The sequence below is a fragment of the Oryctolagus cuniculus genome, chromosome 1 (assembly GCF_051225735.1).
Source record: "Oryctolagus cuniculus isolate XC-2025 breed Fujian yellow rabbit chromosome 1, ASM5122573v1, whole genome shotgun sequence".
NCBI lineage: Eukaryota > Metazoa > Chordata > Mammalia > Lagomorpha > Leporidae > Oryctolagus > Oryctolagus cuniculus.
Window position 1 is genome coordinate 93996675 of NC_142867.1, and position 15955 is coordinate 94012629.

The 15955-nt window shown below is 47.5% G+C and overlaps 1 protein-coding gene across 50 annotated transcripts in view; it reads right to left on the reverse strand.

The window, feature by feature from the left end:
- Positions 1 to 15955, reverse strand: part of LOC103349615 (uncharacterized) — a 163104-nt gene that overhangs the window by 80414 nt on the left and 66735 nt on the right. For 17 of the 50 annotated variants that reach the window (XR_016234086.1, XR_016234084.1, XR_016234070.1 and 14 more), the window contains one exon: positions 10864 to 10929. The exons of 17 other annotated variants lie outside the window; for them this stretch is intronic. The gene's annotated coding sequence lies outside the window, so the exon portion shown is untranslated. Of the gene's footprint in view, positions 1 to 7046; positions 7101 to 10863; positions 10930 to 15955 lie in introns of all 50 variants that reach the window. 16 more of the 50 variants (XR_016234102.1, XR_016234101.1, XR_016234085.1 and 13 more) reach the window with 2 other exon arrangements.

The following is a 15955-nucleotide window of genomic DNA, read 5'->3' on the forward strand; positions in this document are numbered from 1 at the left end:
GTCATCTTTCGTCAAAACCACCTACTTGAAGCCTGCATCTCTGCAATGCCTAGGAGAAGCCGGGGACATCTACGCCATGTTTCTGTTCTCATTCATATTTCTCGGCTCTCTTAGAGGGAAGTTGTGCAGGGCTACACGACCATCAGAGACTCAGAGAGCAGATGGGATCCCACAGCACTGAGGCCGTCCCAAGCAAGACCTTTCCCCTTAGGGCACAGGAGGCGGAAGCGGGATGCGTGGACCCCAGGTTCTCCTTCCTCTACACAAGACACATTGTGGGGTCTTCTCAAAGTGAGAAAGTCTATTTGGGTCCAGATGTCTCAATCTTATTATCGTTATCACCTTTCAGAGGATGTGCAGTTGTCCTGAAGGCACAGGCAGTGCGCTTCAGGTAGGAGGGAGCCATGGGTGAGCAGACGGCGTCTTGCAGCACCCGCAAGCATAAGTCACCCTGCAGGACCGAGGAGAGCGCCCACAAGAGCCAGCTACGGGCCTGGCTGTCTCTGTACCCACAGCGGGGGCTCTGTTCCGGAGCTACCACCTGGCAGTGTGCCCCATGGAAGCCAATTCTACGGCCATGATCTTGGCTCTGCAGGTGCCTAGTCCACTCTTGTGCTCCTGAAGACCCCAAATGTCAGGGGACGCCTTTGCTGACCTTTGGCTGATGACAGGGCCTGGTGGTGACATTTGCATCGAGGCACGGCGGGACCAGTGACTCCCAGAGAGCTTGGCCAGCTCTGGGGTGGGGAGAAACAGAAACTGATACACGGGATTTCCCTGCTCTTCTGGGTGGACCTCGATGGGCTTTTTATTTTTACTCCCTCTTCTAGGACTTCAGGCAGCACTGCTCCTGAAGCAATAGGAACAAGCATCCTGTCTCGCTCCAGCAGACGCTGCGTCTCAGCACTGGGAGGTGTCTGTCCCACTTCCAGAGAAGCACTTCCTACGAGTAACAGCCACTGGGGTATGGGCAGTAGCCCACCTAGCCAAGCCCGCAGACCCCACAAGTCTGCTGAACTGCAGAAAACACTGAGGTCTCCCCCCTACCACTGACCAGAACATTTCAGAAATTCAGCAAGTCATGCATTTAAAGTCTTGGAAGATTAAACAGGAGAGGAGAGTTGGGGTAGTAGAAGCCAATTTAATCATCATCACCTGGGATGAATTTGTAGGACAGTGCATGAGAGCGCTGTGTTGAGATAAAAGACTTTCAAGTTCAGTAAATATCTACCAGCTGTATGCAGGGTATGCAAGAGGTCTAAATAATTGGGAGTGTGTGTGTGTATGTGTGTGTGTATAACTCAAGTTCAAAAGGCAAAATCATAATTCTAGTTAAAAAAAAAAAAGAGAGGAAAAGAAAAAACACCACTGTGCTTACAGATGCAAGATGTGGGTTTGAGTCCTGGCCCTACTTCTCAACTTTTTATTTTTTAATTATGATTTGAAAGGCAGAGTTACAGAAAGAGAGGGAGAGGAAGAGATAGAGACATTCTCCATCTGCTGGTTCACTCCCCAAACGTCCAAAGCAGCCAGGGCTGGGGCTGGGCCAGGCCAAACCCTGGAGCCAAGAACTCTACCCTGGTCTCCCACTTAGGCCATCTTCTACTGCTTTCCCAGACATATTAGTAGAGAACTGGATCAGAAATAGAGCTGGGACTTGAATTGGCACTCAAGGGATTCTGGCATTGCATGGTGCAGTTTAACCCATGGTGCCACTATGCTGGCCCAATCCTACTTCTTTCTTTTTTGTTTTTCTTTTTTAAAGATTTATTTATTTGAAAGGCAAGGTCACAGAGAGACAGAACGAGAGAGAGAGAGAGAGGGAGATCCTTCATCCGCTGGTTCAATTCCCAAATGACTACAATGGCTGAGGCTGATCCAGGCCAAAGCGAGGGGCCAGGAACGTCTTCTGGGTCTCCCACATGGGTGCAAGGGACCAAGCACTTAGGCCGTCTTCTGCTGTTTTCCCAGGTACATCAGCAGGAAGCTGGATTGGAAGTGGAGCAGCCTGGGCACACACTGGTGCCCACAGTGGATGTCACTGTTAAAGGCAGTGGCTTAGCCTGCTATGCCACATCACCAGCACCCAGCCCTGCTTCTTATTAGCTGTTTCCTTGAGTTTCCTCACCTGTAGAAGGGTGATCACAGCTCTTCCCAGCATCACAGGGTTTGGGGAGGTTTAAAAGAGAAAAGGCAGGTGACAAGACATTGTCAAAAGGAGAGTGGTGCAATATAAGGGTGAACCCCAGGATAAACTACAGACTTCAAGTGGGGAGGACGATCAGCGCAGGTCCATCACTTACAACAAATGCACCCCTCTGGTGCTAACGGTCACATTGGTCTGGGGGAGAAGGTCATACAAAGGGACTTCCCACAGTCTCTGTCATACACCTAAAACAACTCTAAAAAATGAAGTCAACTTGAAAGGTAAAAAGAAAAATGCATTTAATCATTGAATAAAATTACAATCATTAAAAAGATAAGAAAGGAAAATGCAAAGCCAATGTAGAAGTGATTTAATTGAGTGGATATCAAAGTAGAAAGGCACAAGCACAGTGATAGAAGAGTTCTAAGAACAAATCACTGGGGGCCCATAAGGGGAACCAGGAGAGGAAGATTGAATACACATTTTCCAGTGAACTTGGCCTGGTCTGCAGAATGGGTGTCAAGAACTCCATGCGGTACAAATTGGGGTAAATCAGTGAAAAGAACAGCTGTTTGGGGGGCCAGTGTTGCAGCGTGAGGTTCAAGTCCTGTGCTCTGCTTCTGATCCAGCTCCCTGCTAATGCACCTGGAAAGGCAGTGGAAGATGGCCTGAGTACTTGGGCCCCTGCCTCCCATGTGAGAGACCTGGATGGAGTTCCCAGCTCCTGGCTGCACCCCAACCCAAGCCTGACTGTTACCGATGTTTTGGGGAATAAGCCAGGGGATGGAAGATCTCTCTCTCATCTCTGTGTCTCCTTCTCTATCCCTCTGCCTGTTAACTAACTAACTAAATACATCTCACAAAGAGCATCAGTCTTCACATACTGTGCCTCCCTTTCCTGAAACCAGAGGTCAAAAGGGGCAGCCCCAAGATCAAAGCAAGCAAGCTCAGGTTCCATCCCCTGAACCTGTCCATCTGCATCTCTATTTCTTCCTGTATTGGTACGTGGGACCGAGGCCGCAGTAACAAAGTCCATCGCCAGCGCGCGGAAAACAACAGACACGGGCTCTCACAGTTGCGGAGGCTGAGTGTTCAGAATCAAGGTGCTGGCAGGGCCATGGTCCCTGCAAAGCTTCATGGGGAGGATCCTTCCCTACCTCTGCCAGCGCCTAGTGGCCCTGAGAGATCCTCAGCTAGTACATGTCGCGGGGCAGCCTGCCTCTTCGTCCACACAGCCGTCTGCCCCGAGCCTGTCTCCATGCGGCATTCTTTCCCCTGTGTGTGTGTCTGTGTCCCAACACCCCTCTCCTTATGAGGACACCAGGCCTCACAGTGTGAGCTGTAATTATGCCTTTAAAGACACTATCTTCAAAGAAGATCACTGCCATTGGTAGTTGGGGGACATGGCTCAACCCCTAATAGCAGGTTAGCATGGCCATCCCTTGCCTCAACCCCAAACGCTAGAGAAGAAAACCCTGGGTTTAGAGGCCTGAGACCTGGATCTGGATCCCAGTTCTGTGTCTCACTAGCTGCCTGGTGTTGGACAGGTTACCGCAACTCTCTGAGAACTAGATTTATGCTTAAATAATGGGGGTCATAACCCCTACCAGGTCTTCCACCCAGGATTATTGTCAAGATTCCATGAGATGATGTCAGTGGGTTGCTTTGCAAACTCTAAAGCTCCAGACAAACATTCACACACAGTCAGTTCTTTCACCAAAGGCCCAGCTTCTACTGCCCCTCACTACACACAAAGGGCAAGTCCCCTCCGTACTCTGGTTATAGCTCATCACAGCACATACCTGCCCACACAGGAAGCCAGACCCTTCAGGTATTTCTGGGGGCTCCCCTGTGTATCTGAGCGTTGGGCTGCCCCTCTCCATGCAAAATGGCTATGTTCCCAGCTGCTGGCAGTCAGGAGGTGCCACTGTGCTGGCACGGTGGGACCACCCACTCTGAACTTGAGAAAGGGACACATGCTCTCCTCCTTTCACTCAGATCCACAGCATTCTCCCTCCACACCCAGCTGGAACTTGGCTACAACTTTTATATATTAATTATTTTTAAAGATTTAATTTTTTTGACAGGCAGAGTTAGACAGAGAGAGAGAGAGAGACAGAGAGAAAGGTCTTCCTTTGCCGTTGGTTCACCCCCCAATGGCCACTGCAGCCGGCACGCTGCGGCCGATGCACCACGCTGATCCATAGCCAGGAGCCAGGTGTTTTTCCTGGTCTCCCATGGGGTGCAGGGCCCAAGCACTTGGGCCATCTTCCACTGCACTCCCAGGCCAGAGCAGAGAGCTGGACTGGAAGAGGGGCAACCGGGACAGAATCCGGCGTCCCAACCAGGACTAGAACTTGGGGTGCCGGCGCCGCAGGTGGAGGATTAGCCTATTGAGCCACAGCGCCAGCCTATTTTATTTATTTCAAATGCAGAGTGACAAAGCAAGAGAGAGAGCAGAGAGAGAAAAGATTTTTCATTTGCTGGCTCTCTCCCCAAATAGCTGTGATAGTTGGAGCTGTACCAGGCAGAAGCCAGGAGCCAGGATTTCCATCTAGGACTCCCACAAGGGTAGCAAGGGCCCAAATACTTGGGCCACCTTCTGCTTTCTTTCCAGGCACATTAGCAGGGGGCTGGATCGGAAGTAGAGCAGCTGGGACTCGAACCTGCACTCCAATATGAGATGCTGGAGTTGCAGACAGCTGCTTAAAGTATTGTGTCACAATTCTGGCCCCTGGTGTTAGTCAACTGGCAGGTGCAGTCTCTTATCTGTGGTGCGATCTACACTCTGTGCCCCGGTTCCTGCCGCCATTACTGACATTCTATGCCCTGGTACCAGCTGCCATTACTGAAAGCCAGGTAGCCACATGGCCCAAATTACCTGTGCCTAGCTCCACCCCCATCCTAATGGGATTGGCTGCTCCTGCTTCCCTGCCCGCCCTCAGGCAAAGTTTTAAAAGGGCCTGTTCCTGAACACGTGTTCTCTCTCGGTCCTACTCTCCTGCGCTCTCTTGGTCTTGGCCCTTCTCACCTGCTTTCTCTCGGCTCCTCTCTCCAGCCTTCTCCTCTGGTCTCTTGGCTCTTGGTTCTTCCCTTCTGCTCTCTGCTCTATCTTCTCTCCTTGCTAGCTCCTCTCCTCTCTGTCTCTCTCTTACAGTCTCCCCCTTTTTGCCTTCGCTGCCCCTTCACTCCGGTTTGTAGGGTGTTCCCCAATAAACCCTTTCCTTTACTCCAGTGTCCGGTGTGCTTTGCAGTGGCTAACATTAAGATATAACACCTGGGCTACAACTTCTAATGGGGTCATGCTGGTGTTTGAGGAGAGAAGCCCAAAGCAGAGGGTGACCTAGAGCCACTCGGGCAGTTGCTCAGGGTCAGACTCCCAGCTCATCTCCTTGGAACAGGGGCCAGCCCAGGCCGACCCTAAGCAGGCTCTGAGCATATGGTTCAGAGAGAGGACCCCACAGCGGGCTCTGAGCGTACCTGTGCCCATGGTTCAGAGAGAGGACCCCACAGCAGGCTCTGAGCATACCTGTGCCCATGGTTCAAAGAGAGGACCCCACAGCGGGCTCTGAGCATACCTGTGCCCGTGGTTCAGAGAGAGGACCCCACAGCGGGCTCTGAGTGTACCTGTGCCCATGGTTCAGGAGTCTCTCCCCTGCAGGTGTTCCTCTTTGGTTCTCATTTCTTTCCTTTGTTTTTTGTGTTTTGCTTTTTTTATTTATATAAAGAGAACTTTATATCAATAAGGAGAACTTGTCTTTCAGAGGCTGACATTTCTTGACTCAGGACTGCTACTTCCCAGAAGGATTAACAATGGGCAGATCTGCTACATTCAAGGAAGTCCCTATCCTTTGCCTATAAACTTGGAGCATTGCTTCCTTCCCCCAGGCCATGTAATTTTATCTGAAGTCTAAAGGTTGCAAGTTAGGCACAGAGACACATTTCATTTGGGTCATGCATTTTCCAAGACAATATGAATCATTACCAGTATTTTAGCTGAGATGTTTTGCATTAAAAAGTCAAGATTTGGGGGCCAATGCTGTAGCACAGCAGGGAAAGCTGCCATTTGCGGCACCAGCATCCATATGGGCTCAGTTCAAGTCCCAGCTGCTCCACTTCCAACCCAGCTCCCTGCTAATGCTCCTGAGAAAGCTGTGGAGAATGATCCAAGTGCTTGGGACTCTGTCTCCTATGTGGGTGACCCGGAAGAAGCTCCTGGCTCCTGGTTTTGGATTGGCCCAGCTCCAGCTGTTGCAGCCATTTGGAGAGTGAACCAGCAGATGTAAGATCTCTCTCATATATATATATATATATATATATATATATATTATATAATATATATAAGCACTTGGGTCCTTGCACCCACGTGGGAGACCTGGAGGATGCCGTCTGGCTCCTGGCTTTGGATCAGCTGAGCTCTGGCCATTGTGGCCAACCAGCAGATGGAAGACCTCACTCCCTGTCTCTCTCACTGTCTGTAACTCCACCTCTCAAATAAATAAATAAAAATCTTTCTGGGTTATAATACCCTGTTTATGCAGGGACAGTATTTGCAATGAATCCACACATTTTGAACACCTCTTACTTCAATGAAAATCACTTCTAAACTTTATTATGCTAAAATAACAAAGCTGTCCGTGTTTATGAGGGGGTGGGGGAGGGAGGGGCCGATAAAGAGAAAGGTAGTGCTTCTCACTACCTCTAGGGCAGGACTTCCTACTGGTCTTTCAAATCCAAAAAAAAAAAAAAAAAAAAATCCAGCACTTGGGTATGAGTGTGTGTTCCTTCCTCAGTAGATCTTCCAAGTTAGCTGGGTGTCTCTGGGTGTTGATTTGAATTAGCTTTTCAATACACAATGAAATGCCTGAGGCAACCAATTTTACCAAGAGAAAAGGCTTACTTAGTTCAGTTGTGGAGGTTCAAGTCCAAGATCAGGTGGCCCCAGTGACTTGGCCTCCATGAGGGCAGTGGATGGCCATGAGAGAATGTGTAGAAGCAGGATCACATGGTGAGCCAGAGAGCAGAGAGAGAGAGAGAGAGAGAGAGAGAGAACAAATTCTGGCTTTTAAAGTAAGCTTCTCGTGAGAACTGCCTTTAGGGAACCCCCCAGTGACCTAAGGACTTGCCACCAGGCCCCATGTCCTCAATGCTTCATAGCCTCCCCACAGTGCCACCCCAGGGACCATGCCTCTAACACAGTAACCTCTTGGGTGGGTGGGTGGGGTGGTTAACATTCAAATTTCTAAACCAAAACACAACAAAAAATCCAGAGAAAGGTACCTTTGCTGAAAAAGTTTATAAGTTAATTGCAGGCAATATAACATTTTCATTACAACTTTGAGTCAGACTGGGAACTTGGGCCTACCATAGGGTTCTGGGTTTAAGTAAGGCCTCTCTGGGGGCTGGTGTTGTGGCACAGCAGGTAAAGCCATCACTTCAGATGCTGGCATCTCACACTAGAGAGCTGGTTCAAGTCCCAGGCTGCCCTGCTATGGATCCAGCTCCCTGCCAATGTGCTTGGGAAGACAGCAGAAGATAGCCCAAGTGCTTGGGCCCCTGCATCCCATATGAGAGGCCTGGATGGAGTTCCAGGGTCCTGGCTTCAGTGTGGCCCAACCCTGGCCATTTGACCACATGAGCAGTTGACCAGTGGATGGAAGATATTCTCTCTCTCTCTCTGTCACTCTTCCAAATACATAAATCCCTTCTGTTTTTTGCTTTTTTATTTTTATGTACATCTTTAAATTTTTAATCAGTTTTTTTAAAGATTTATTTATTTGAAAGGTAGAGTTACAGACAGAAGAAGAGAGAGACACAAAGGTCTTCCATCTGCTGGTTCACTCCCCAAATGGCCAGAGCTGAGCCAATATGATGCCAGGAGCCAGGGTCTTCTTCTGGGTCTCCCACATGGGTGCAGGGGCCCAAGCACTTGGGCCATCTTCTACTGCTTTCCCAGGCCATAAGCAGAGAGCTGGATCAGAAAAGGAGCAGCCAGGACATGAACAAGTGCCTAAATGGGATGCTGGTGCCACAGATGGAGGCTTAGCCTACAAGGCCACAGTGCCAGACCCTAACTAGTTTTTAACAGATTCAAGATGATTTGTAGATACAAATCTAAGAACGTAATGATATTTCCTTCCTCCCTCCCTCCCCCTCTCTTCCTCCCACCATCATTCCTTCTCCCTTTCTTTCTTTTTTTAGTTTTTGAGGTAACAGATTTTAAATTTATATTATAGTACAGAGTTGTTTTTTTTTAAAGAAAGGAAGGAGGGAGGGAGGGAGAAAGAGGAAGAGAGGAAGGAAGGAAGGAAGGAAGGGAGAGAACGGAAAGAAAGAAAAAGAAAGGGAGAAAGGAAGGAAGAAAGAAAGAGAGAGAGAGAGAGAAAAAAAGAAATACAGGAAGGAAGAAAGAAAGAAAAAGTCAAAAAGTCCGTCCTCACTCTTGGTTGTTACAGCCCACCGCTGTAAGGGGTTTTCTTGTCTGTGACTTGCACCAATCATTAACCAACCAGGTGACAGCAAGCAGGGGTGGAGCTCAGTTCCTTCCCAGGCTCCTAACTGGAAGCTCGCTGTTTTACCCTGTTTTAACAGAATTCCACAGACTGAGTAACTGATAGAGCAGCAGTTTCTGGATGCCCTGGTGGCGAAGGTTGGGAAGTCCAGTGTGAAGATGCCAGCACTGGGTACAGGCTTGCTGCGTCCTAACGTCACAGATGGCATCACATGGTGAGACAGAGCCAACTCTAGCTCTGCTCAACACTCTGTCTCTAGCTCAAGGCTCCCCCCTAGTTCCCGTAAAGCCACTGACCTTGTCATGGGGATCCCACTCTCTTGACCTCATCCAATCTTAATTGCTTCCCAAAGGCACCCCACCTTCTGATTCCACTACCATATGAATGTGTGGATTAGGTTAGCAATGTATGAATTTGGGGGAACCCATTCAGAGTACTAAGGAATATCTTTACCAGGAGCAATCAACCCCATCTCCAGTGTTTTCTCTGCATAACTTTGAAATGAGCCGATGTCTTCCTGATTTGCCATGAAAGACACACATTATCAGTCTTTTAATACCAACCAAGACACCACATAGGTGGGGGATGGTTCACTTTGACCAACTTAAATAGGTCACTGTGAGCACTGTTCTGGGCTAGGCCTCTGTCCTGAGCTCTGTCTTCAGCTTCCTGGAACCCTGCTAACCCAGACTTGCAGGAATCCTGCTGCCCTTGAGATCTAATCACTCTGCACCACCTTCAGCAAGAATCCTGTTAAGTCAGTTCAGCAGGACTCTCCCTCCACTAGATCATGTTCTTGTTAATGTCTACTCAATCATTTTCAACTCACTCATGTGGGTTATAATGTGAAGGCAAGACCCAGCCTTTCGCCTGTCTCCCTTAGCACAAGGTGTTCTTGTCTGTACTTCATCAAAAGGAATCCACTGACTTGCGGGAGTGATCCAGCTGTCCTGACGGTTCAAATTACCAGACTCAAGTCATTTGCTTGTCTAATAGATGAAAACCTTGATGACCAGTACTGGCTAGAGGGGTCTGTTTAGGGGAATTCCTGTCCAGGCAGGGAAACTCCAGGTCTGAAGCAGAAGGTAACCACCACTAACATGTAACTCTCCCCTACCTGTGCACCAACTGCAGCCCACCTGGCCATAAAAAAGTTGCTAAAGAGTACGGCATTGCTGACCCATCAAAGGAAGGTCGCGAACACTACTGATCAACTAGGAACTTGGACGTGAGTCTATCATGCACATCGGAGCATCAACTTCAATCTATAAGAACCTTCACCCCTAACTCCTCTGGGAGCCCAGGATTCAAACAATAGCTGCTGGCTCTTGCTCTGCTTGTTGCAATAAACACCTACTTTCCTCCACCACCCCAGTGTTGGTGATTGGCTCTCTGTGCATCAGGCAAGCGGACCCCGGTTCGAGGGTTCTGCAGCAACATCTCCAACTAGTTTGGGTGTTTTTCAGCAACACTGAGACCCCCTTGTCCCCACTCTGCTCCTGACTTCAGCCTGGCCCAGCCCTGGCTGTTTTGGGCATTTGGGAAGTGAAGTGGTGGATGGAAGAGATTCTCTGTCTCTCCGCCAGTTGAACTTTCAACTAGATGAAAACAAATAACTTTTTAAAAAGGAATTGCCAATGACTGAATGAGTTCAAGGAGAATTATAATTTTTGTGACTTTCTGTTTGGGATATTGCTGATTCTTGAATGTTCTATGTTCCTTATATAAGGAGCCCCTTTCCTTCTTAAGGTAACTACAATATGTAACAATTTAGTAGATCATATTTTTACCAACAAAAATGAAACATCCATCTTTTTTCTCCCTGTCAAATCTTTCTGGAATTGAGTATTCTCATTTTCATGGCCTTACAATTATTTACATGATCTCAGTAAGAATCAGTCTTTCTTGTAGCAGGATGTAATTGGCAAAACTGATCCTACAACCAAGGCTTGGTCTGGAATGTCATATGGGAGAAGGATGCGTGAAATCAGATATGAGCACTTCGTCTTAAACACCTAATGTTGACTCTATGGAGCCAGTGCTTAGGAAATCCTCCTAGGGAAAGTAGCCTCTTATCTGGTGTCTTGGGCTCATTCCTATAAATTCCCAGCTGTCCTGCTGTATTCAGATTTGAGCCCACCTAGTCTCTTCTATGGTTATAGTTTCGACAGCCATTGCAGTGATACTGAATAAAGTCTTCCTTACCATTTTAATTATTGTCAGAATAATGCCTTCCACGTACATCCAAAATGGACTGGATTCTCCCCCCTGCTGGAAATAAACAAACAAACAAATCAAGATGTATTCAGGACAACTCTTGGGGACCAGCATTATGTGGAACTGTGGGTTAAGTCATGGGCTGTCACACTGGCACCCCATACCAGATCACAGGTTTGAGCCCCAGTTACTCTGCTTCTTATCTAACTACCTGCTAAGTCATCTGGGAAAGCAGAGGATGGCTCAAGTACTTGGGCCCCTACCACCCACATGGAAGATCTAGACGGAGTCCTTGGCTCTTGGCATTAGCATAGACCAGCCCCAGCTGATGTGGCATTTGGGGAGTGACCCAGTGGATAGAAGATCGATCTCTCTCTCTCTCTTTCTCTCTCTCTCTCTCTCTTTCTGACTGTTAAGTAAACAAATAACAATTCTAATGATACTAGACATCAGTCAATGAAGGACAATTATGCTTGAGAGATAGGAAACAACTGATAAGATACCAATGATCATGGCCCCACTTCACTTTACCCAGAGAGCTTTGAGGCTAAGGCATAGAAAGGGGTACCCAAGTGGCCTTCCTGAGCTGAGGAAACAGAGCTAAAAGCTGGGTAAACCGAAACAAGGAGAACTCACAGAGAAGCTACCGAAGAGATTTGCACACACACACAGTTCTAGACTTCTGCAGAGGGAGCCTACCACGTACTCTGAGTATTGATTTGGGCATGCATAAGAAAAAACTACCCAAAGCCAAAGAATTACCTGAAAGGACTGGGAGGAACAATGTCTGATACACACAGCTAGAAATGGCACCTGTTTGTACCAGCCAGGTTTAAGACACAATGATTCATGATGCAATGAACAGAGTACACAGAAAGTCTGTACTCAGCTGCGTGGAATAGTCAGGCCCAGACTGAGTCTGCTCTAGTCTCACATAACAACTTATAAAAGAAAGACTTTTAGATTGTTAAGACTTTACGTTTTCAACTGCTTGCTTCTAAGCAATTTCACTGGATCCCAGAACAAAGTTCAAGAATATTTACAGGATTTCAAAATCATCAAGAATCCAGTAAGTTAAAATTCACAACAGCATGAGCTAGACAATTACTAATCATAAAAAGACACAGGCCAATGGGCCACAATGAGAGTTAGAATCAACTAACTCACTCTCATCTGGAACTGACACAGATGATAGAATAAATAGAAAATGAGGTGAAAAGAGTTATTGTAGTGAATTCCATGTTAAAAAAGTAAAATAGAGGGCTGGCGCTGTGGCGCAGTGGATTAAAGCCACTGTGCAGTATTAGCATTCCATATGGGCGCCGGTTCAAGTCCCGGCTGCTCCACTTCCGATCCAGCTCTCTGATATGGCCTGGGAGAGCAGTACAAGATGGCCCAAGTCCTTGGGCCCCCACACCCATGTGGGAAACCCGGAAGAAGCTCCTGGCTCCTGGCTTCGGATCAGCTTATCTCTGGCTATGGCGGTCATCTGGGAGTAAACCAGCAGATGGAAGATCTCTCTCTTGCACTGCCTATGCCTCTCTGTAACTCTGCCTTTCAAATAATAAATAAAATAAATCTTAAAAAAAAAAGAGTGAAATAGAAACATGAGAGACGCAGAAGAGAACAATCTAGAGAAGAAAACAGCAATATTAAGATAAACACACACTGTATAGGATTACTTGAAGATTTTTACAGAATAAAGTATACTTGAAAAGTATACTTGAAAGTGGAGCAAAATATATTATCCAAAAGGAAAGACCAAGGGAAAAAAAGATTTAAAAAGTGAACAGAATCAGATAACTTTGGGAAAATTTCAAGGAGCTTAATACACATGTAATTAGGATCCCTGAAAGAGAAGAGAGGGTGGGTAGCATGGAAAAAATATTTAGACAGATAAGTGTGGTGGAATGAGAAAGCCATGCCAAGATGGCCGCTGGCAAGTGAGCGTCAGTTACTCAGGAATGGCTTTGAATCCCACCTGGCAACGGAGTCTGCCTGGCAACAGGCTGTGATTGGATGGCTTTGGATACTGCCTGGCAACAGGTTGTGATTGGTTAGGGCATAAACCGCCCCTTGACTGGATTGGCTGTCTTGGCTATATATCAGTTGTACCAACTGAAATAAATGAGTCTATGGTCTGCTCCCCTCAGGCCTGCTTTCACCCAACTCCCGAGTCTGTGTGGTGACTCCTCGTCTCTTGCTCCCACCACACTCTTCCTCTCAGAATGAATCCTCTCAGAAAGAAATCAACATCAACAGATAAGGGCCACAAATTTCCAAATTTAGTGAAAACCATAAACTCATAGACCCATGAAGTTAAGAAAAAAAAAAAAACAAGCATAAGAAACACAAAGAAAACTGTAGCAATGCACACCATAATCAAATGTATGAAGACCAGTAATAAAAAGAAAATCTTAAAGTCATCAGAAAAATAGATATGAACAGGGGATCAAAAATCAGGATGATCCCAGATTTCTTATCAGAAATATCAAAGGATAGTGTGGAAATATGCAAAGGATAGTGTCTTCTGGCTTCAGCCTGGTCCAGCCCTGGCTGCTGTGAGCATTTTTGGGAATGAACCAGCAGATGGAAGATCCCAATCTTTCTCTCTTTCTGTCACCCTGCATTTCAAAAAACAAGCAAACAAATTTTAAAAAAAGAAAAACCTCTATACAAAAATAAAAAATATATTTAAAAAAAAATTCGAGTTGGTATGATACGGAAGTCATTTCTACTTTAATACTTTAACCCATACAAGGAAAGCAATTTGAAATATACTGATGTTGTTGGGGCAGATTGTGGTGCAGGGAGTTAAGTCACTGTTTGTGACACCGCATCCCATATCAGAGTGTCTGATTAGAGTGTTGGCTGCTCTGTACCTCCCACCCAGCTCCTTGCTAGTGCACCCCAGAGGCAGCAGTTGGAGGCCCAACTTCTTGGGCCCCTGCCACCCATGTGGAAGACCTAGATGGAGTTCCTTGCTCCTGACTTTGGCCTGACCAAGCCCTGGCTATTGCGGGCATTTGGGGAGTGAACCAGCCAATAGAAGATATCTCTTTCTTTTTCTGTGTCTCTTCCTCTCTGTCACTCTGCCTTTCCAGTAAGTAAATTATTAAAAAAAAAAAAAAGAGAGAGAGAGAAAGTGATATTGACTAATCTGCTTTTTGTACTTTGTCATTTCCTTGTTCCTGTTCAAATTACCTTACAAAACCCCACTGTTCTACCACTCCCAATTGCGTTCCCTTCCATTTCACAGACTGGATGCTACCAGATTCATGATAAAAACCAACTTAATCTTTTTTTTTTTTTTTTTTTGACAGGCAGAGTGGACAGTGAGAGAGAGAGAGAGACAGAGAGAAAGGTCTTCCTTTGCCCCAACTTGATCTTTAAAGCTCTTGAAAACTTATCCTTAGATACCTCTAAAAAAATATGTACCAGTGCCCTTAAAATATCTGGTTCTTCTCACAGTTGCAATGGAAATTCTCATACCTAACTTCCAGGATTATTAAATTTCGTGTTTAGTTCATCTGTGTGTATGGGTCAGCACCCAGTGAGAAAACCTGAAACTAAGAACTGCAAGTAGCGGGAAGTTAACATAGGAGACTGGCTTCGATGCCTCCGAAAGGCTGGAGGAGACTAACCGAGGAAGCTGAGGTCACTTACAGATGAATAACTGCAGGAGGCCACTATCACCCTAATGAACGGAAAAAAACAAAAACAAAAACGCAGAACCGGTGCTATCCAGACCCAGCGCTGGCTCTCTTGCTGAGGCTGCTGGGGTCCCCACTGCCCCACCGCTCTTGCTGGGAATTTTTCAGGAAGCCAGGAAGGGAAACTCCCACCAGGAAGTGCCCGTCACTCCTGCTGCGGCTCTGGGGACCAGGAATGCCGCGCTGTCCAGACTGCCGGAACCCTTGCGGCTGCCTCCCAGCTATTGACATTCTAACCCCTGGGCAGAAATCCACATTCACCCGCGCCCACCGCCACTGCCTAAGACTTCACCAGAAGAGGAACGGAAATAAAATAGGCTTCTGCTTTCTAGACTCCCACCGCCGTCTGTCCCTGGTAGAACCCAATCGGCAGCCAGCCCGCTGGGGAGTCTGGGAAATGTAGTTTTCAGGCTTTCCGGACCCCTTTTAAACCGGCAGGGAGACTGCGAATGGAGTTGAGTGCCAATTGACAAGTAGCTGGCCCGCTGTCCGACTTCCACACAGATGCCTCACATACCACCGAGAACAGCAGCTCTGTGCTCGAACCACCCACCCAGTCCTGGCTTCCTTAGAACCTTCCTCCCATCTTCCTTAGAACCAGGACACCTCCATTCTCTACATGCCTTCTCGCACGGCGGCGTCCCTCTGGCTTTTCATCCTCAGCTCACTTTTCTCTCCCTCTGGTCCTTGGTCTCTGCCCTAATCTCAGAGCTTTCAAGAGAGGAGCTCTGTTTCCAAGGTCTCCACTATCATCCTGGAGTCAGCGACCACACAGCGGCACCTCCAACACTTACTGAGCTCTACGCCTATTAGATCCCTGGTCTTGGCTTCACAGGCTGTCATCACAAACTCAATAGGTTCTCCACTAAGGGGAGCACCATCCCCCGACCCTCCCTCTCTGAGGCTTGAAACCCCGGGGCCTCCTGTTTCATCCACTCTCATCTTCATCCTCCGTATCCTGTTCCATGCTCTGGGAAAACGTCTCCTCCCCTCTACTCCAACGGCCACCATCTTTGTCCACACTTTGAACTGCAGTCTCCCTCCCCTCCATTCTTTCCTGTTGCTGCAAGAAAGACCTCCTTGACATAGCAACCCCACGGTTCTCCAAATTTGCTCCAAGGAGCTCAACTGCACCTCATTCCACAGAATCATCCGCGGAGGCTACTACGCCCACCAGTTTTCCACCTGCGCTCTGAGCAGTGTCCTCACGAGCAGAAGGAAGGAACCAGCACGGGCAGGATAAGCCCAGTAACCCATGTCACCCAGAGCAGCTCTAATTTTAATCTGTATTTCAAGCGTGTCCCCAGAGTATGTTTTCCTCTAATTAAGGTCTAAAAATGGCAGACCGCTTTCAAGCCATGAAGGGA